The sequence below is a fragment of the Xenopus tropicalis genome, chromosome 3 (genome assembly GCF_000004195.4).
Source record: "Xenopus tropicalis strain Nigerian chromosome 3, UCB_Xtro_10.0, whole genome shotgun sequence".
NCBI lineage: Eukaryota > Metazoa > Chordata > Amphibia > Anura > Pipidae > Xenopus > Xenopus tropicalis.
Window position 1 is genome coordinate 4,802,215 of NC_030679.2, and position 5,416 is coordinate 4,807,630.

Genomic DNA, 5,416 nt, shown 5'->3' on the forward strand with positions numbered 1-5,416 from the left:
ATTTACTGTGGTTCAAGCAGTTGGACTTTCTTATTAAGGGGCAGGGTACCCCCTCAGAAATGAATTTTGTTCAGTTTGACTTAGGCGTAACGGCAGGGGCCATGAAGGGAAAAAAAAAAAAGCTAGCCCATTTTTCCCGGTATTTCCCAGTCAGGAAAAAAAGCTTTCTAATTGGGTAAAAAATCTCTTGGCCCCGGAAGGGCCAAACATATTGGGCGGGTCCTTCCTTCTGGGATCTCTTGACCGTTTCATTGGACTGGTCAAGGAAACAGGAAAGTGCTTGGTTAGGAAAAGGGGTTTTCCCCTTGGCTGTTGAACATTTGGGGAGTGGGAGGCTTTGGGGGGTGCTTGCACCCTCTCAGGGCGTTGGGCCGGGGGTTGGCCCCTTCTAAAATTATAAATAAGAAACGTATAATTTTTAGGGGGAAAAATGGGGGAAGGGGACACCAACCTTTCAAGTAGATAGTAATAATCGTATTTATTATAAAATGTGTACAGAGTAGGGGGCTTGGAATGAAATGGGGGGGGAAAAAGCGCCCCAAATCTTTTGCTTTATAATTCAAATAGAAAAATCAAGTTTTTTTACGTTTTTTACCACAGGCAAGGAGGTTTGGGGGGTGAAATAATAATGAATTAAAAATTTACAACTGATGTAGGTTGCATATGCTGGAGGGTGTAGTTCAAAACAAAAAACCATTTTGCTGGGGGTCTTTAGAAGGAAAAAGTTGTAATAACAGATCCCTTTGGGGGGGGGGGGGGGGGGGACAAGAGACAGGTGAAAAAAAAAAAACCGCCCCCCCCAAATTATTTTTTTACTAAATGGGAAAAACATGGAGTCGGGGGGCCAAAAGAAATGAATCTGTTTTCAACCCCCAAAAAATTGGGGGGACTTTAAATGGGGTTTCTAGTTATTAAGGAGATTTTTCGGGGCCCAAGATTCTTTTAAGGAAAGAGGCTTTAAAATTTGGGGCAGGACACCCTTTGGGTATTTAGAGAGGGGGATTTTTTTACCCCCCACGAGGGTTTAATAATTATGGCAGTTCTGGTATTAAAAGAGTAGGTTTCTGGGGGGGCAAAAGCGGGGGGGCTTTGATTTTTAACCCTGATCCCATTGGGACTGGGACAAAGCAAAAAACCATTAAGTACCCATGGGGGGTGTAGGTTTTTCTTGCCCCCAAGGGGGGCCAATTTTAATATTTGGAATCCAAAGGGGGGGCAAAAAAACAAACTGGAACAGGCCCTTTATTACCCTGAGGTACAGGGTTGGAATGTCTTTGGCCCATAAATGACTATATAGGTCTAGTAATAATGAGGTTCGGGGCCACAAATCTGTAAGAAACAGTTAAAATTAGGCAGGGGTATTAGGCGGGATTTTTGCCCCCACAGGGGTTAAAATTTTAAAAAAAAAAACTATGACTTAAAGAGGAGGGGGACAAGGGGTTCTGGCTTATAAAACGGTAGGGGTTTCTGGGGTAAGCCGGGGGGGGGCCTCCTGTTATTTGCAAGGATTTTTTTTTTCCATTTTGGGCTGGGAAAACCGGGACCCACTGAAAGTAAACAAGGATGTAGGGGTTCTTGGCCCCCCCAAAAGGGGCAATAATATTGAAAATGGAAAGGGGGGGGCTTTGAAGTCTGGTGTTAGGTTTTTTTAAAACTTTTGCCCTGGGGAGGTCCGCAGACTGGGTAACATGGGGGGGGCCCACTTGGAAGGGAAGGTCTGAAAAAAAAAAAAAAAAAAAACCCCCAACCCTTTTTGGGGGGGGGCTTAGTAGGGGCTATGTTAGATTTGGCAAAAGCCCAAAGGGGCAGGGGAGGGGCCCCACAGGGGATTTTTTCCTGCTTCCCACTGAATGGGGCCAGGGGGCCCTATTTGCAACAATGGGGGTGGGGGTATTGGTGGGTTAGGGGGTAGGTTAAAAATGTGGGGTTAGGCTGGGGGCAAGGGTTAACCCATGGATTGTGGGGTATGGTTGGGTAGGGGGGTTAGGAAATGTGGGGGGTAGCTGGGGCAGGGTTTACCCATGATTTTTGGTGGGTATTGGGGGTGGGTAGGGGGGAAGGTAAAATGTGGGGTAAAAGGCTGGCAGGTTAAGGCCATTGATTTTTGGGGGTATATTTGGGTGGGGTAGGGGGTAGGGGTAAAATTTGGTGAGGGTAGCCTGGCAGGTAAACCCATTGGATGTTGGGTTAATGTGGGGTGGTAAGGGGTAGGAAAAATGTGGGGTAAAGCTGGGCAGGTTTTTACCCCATTGATTGTGGGGTATGGGGGGTATGGGGGTAGGTAAATGTTTGGGTAAGCTGGGGAGGTAAACCCCATGATTTGTTGGTAATTTGGTGGGTAGGGGGTAGGTAAATGTGGGGTAGCTGGGGCAGCTAACCCCATTTTTGATGTGGGGGTATTTGGGTGTAAGGGGGTGGTTTTAAAAAAAAATTTTTGTGGGTAGCCTTGGGCAGGGAAGGCCATGATGTGGTGGTTATTGGGGTTGGGTTTTTTAGGGGGTAGGTTAAATGTTGAGGTTTAGGCTGGGCCAGGTATTCATGATTGTGGGTATTTGGGGTGGGGTTTAGGGGTAGGTTAAACTTTTTGTGGGGTTAGCGGGCAGGTACCCATGATGTGGGTATTGGGTGGGTAGGGGGTAGGTAAATGTTTGGGTTTTTAAAGGCTGGGCCCAGGTAGCCATGATTGTGGGTAATTGGGTGGTAAGGGGGTAGGTAAATGTTGGGTAAGCTGGGGGGGCAAGGTAAGCCCATGATGTGTTGGTTAGTTGGGTGGGGTAGGGGGGTAGGAAATTGTTGGGGGTAGCTGGCAGGGTAGCCATGATGTGGGTATTGGGTGGGTTTTGGGGGTAAGGTAAATTTGTGGGGGTAAGCTGCGGCAAGGTAAGGCCATTGATTTGTGGGGTAATTGGGTGGGGTTGGGGGGGTGAGTTAAAAATGTTGGGGGTAGCGGCCAAGGGTATTCATTTTGATGTGGGGGTATTTTTGGGGTTGGGTTGGGGGGTAGGGTAAAAACTGGTGGGGGTAAGCTGGGCCCAAAGGGTAAGCCATTGATGGTGGTAATTGGGGTGGGGTAAAGGGGGGTTAGGTAAAGGTTGGGGTTTAAGCTGGGCAGGAATTTTCATTGGATTGTGGGGGTATTTGGGGTGGGTTGGGGGTAGGTTTAAATTTGATGGTGTAGCTGGGCAGTAAAAGCCATTGATTGTGGGGTATTGGGTGGGTTGGGGTAGGGTAAAAAAAATGTGGGGGTTAAGCTGGGCAGGTTTAAGGCCATGATGTGGGTATTGAGTGGGTTGGGGTTAGTACTGTTGGGGTAGCGGGCAAGGTACCGATGGATTGTGGGGGTATTGGGGTGGGTTGGGGGTAGGTAAAAAACTTGTGGGGTAAGCTGGGGGCAGTACCCATTTTGAATGGGTAAATTGGGTGGGGTTAGGGGGTAGGGGTAAAAATTGTTGGGGGGTAAAGCTGGGGGGGGCCAGGAACCATTTATGTGGTATTTTGGGTGGGTTAGGGTAGGTAAAAATTGTGGGTAAGGCCTGGGCAGGTAGGCCATGATTTGTGGGGTATTGGGGGTGGGGGGTTTAGTTGTGGTTAGGTTAAAATGTGGGGGGTAGCTGGGGGCAGTACCTGATGGTGGGTAATTGGGTGGGTTTTGTAAAAAAATTGTTGGGGGGTTTAAGCCTGGGGCAGTAAGCCCATTTTGAATTGTGGGGTATTGGGTGGGGTAGGGGGGGGGTTAGGTTTAAATGGTGGGGTAAAAGGCTGGGGCAGGTATTTTCATTTGATTGTGGGTATTGGGGTTTGGGGTTAGGGGGGTAGGTTAAATGTGGGGGTTAGCTGGGGCAAGGTTAGCCCAATTGAGTGGGGTAATTGGGGTGGGTAGGGGGTTAGGTAAAATTGTGGGGTAGCTGGGCCAGGGTATTCATGGATGTTGGGGGTATTGGGTGGGGGTAGGGGGTTAGGTAAATTTGTTGGGGGTAGCTTGGGGCAGGGTTAAACCCCCATTGGATGTGGGGTATTGGGTGGGTAGGGGGTAAGGGTTTAAAAAGTGTGGGGGTAGCTGGGCAAGGTAATCATTGGATTTGTGGGGTATTTGGGTGGGTAGGGGTAGGGGTAAAAAAATTATGGGGTAACCTGGCCAGGTTTTAAGGCCATGATGTGGGTAATTTTGGGGTGGGGTTAGGGGGGTAAGGTAAATTTGTGGAGGTAAAAAAGCTGGGCAGGGTAAAAAGCCATTGATTGGTGGATTGGGGGTGGGGTTAGGGGTTAGGTAGCTGGGGCAAGGGGCCGTGGGAACGTAAGAGGAAAAACAGGGCCTGTTTAGGGATAGGGAACCTACACGGCTTCGGCTGCTGTATAACTGCAACTCCCTGTTAAACTCATTTGCCTAATTATTCACTAACAAACGAATCTGTGCCCCCCCCCCCTCCCTGCTTAGTACAGGGGGATCCCTATGTGCCATAGTTTTATGGTATCTCCCTGTACAGGCTATGGGCAAACTTAGGGGGCTGTTCCTGCTGAATTGTGCTTAGTACAGGGGAATCCCTATGTGCCATAGTTTTATGGTATCTCCCTGTACAGGCTATGGGCAAACTTAGGGGGCTGTTCCTGCTGAATTGTGCTTAGTACAGGGGAATCCCTATGTGCCATAGTTTTATGGTATCTCCCTGTACAGGCTATGGGCAAACTTAGGGGGCTGTTCCTGCTGAATTGTGCTTAGTACAGGGGAATCCCTATGTGCCATAGTTTTTATGGTATCCTCCCTGTACAGGCTATGAGCAAACTTAGGGGGCTGTTCCTGCTGAATTGTGCTTAGTACAGGGGAATCCCTATGTGCCATAGTTTTATGGTATCTCTCTGTACAGGCTATGGGCAAACTTATGGGGCTGTTCCTGCTGAATTGTGCTTAGTACAGGGGAATCCCTATGTGCCATAGTTTTATGGTATCTCTCTGTACAGCTATGAGCAAACTTAGGGGGCTGTTCCTGCTGAATTGTGCTTAGTACAGGGGAATCCCTATGTGCCATAGTTTTATGGTATCTCTCTGTACAGGCTATGGGCAAACTTAGGGGGCTGTTTCCTGCTTGAATTGTGCTTAGTACAGGGGAATCCCTATGTGCCATAGTTTTATGGTATCTCTCTGTACAGGCTATGGGCAAACTTAGGGGGCTGTTCCTGCTGAATTGTGCTTAGTACAGGGGAATCCCTAATGTGCCATAGTTTTATGGTATCTCCCTGTAACAGGCTATGAGCAAACTTAGGGGGCTGTCCCTGCTGAATTGTGCTTAGTACAGGGGAATCCCTATGTGCCATAGTTTTATGGTATCTCTCTGTACAGGCTATGGGCAAACTTAGGGGGCTGTTCCTGCTGAATTGTGCTTAGTACAGGGGAATCCCTATGTGCCATAGTTTTATGGTA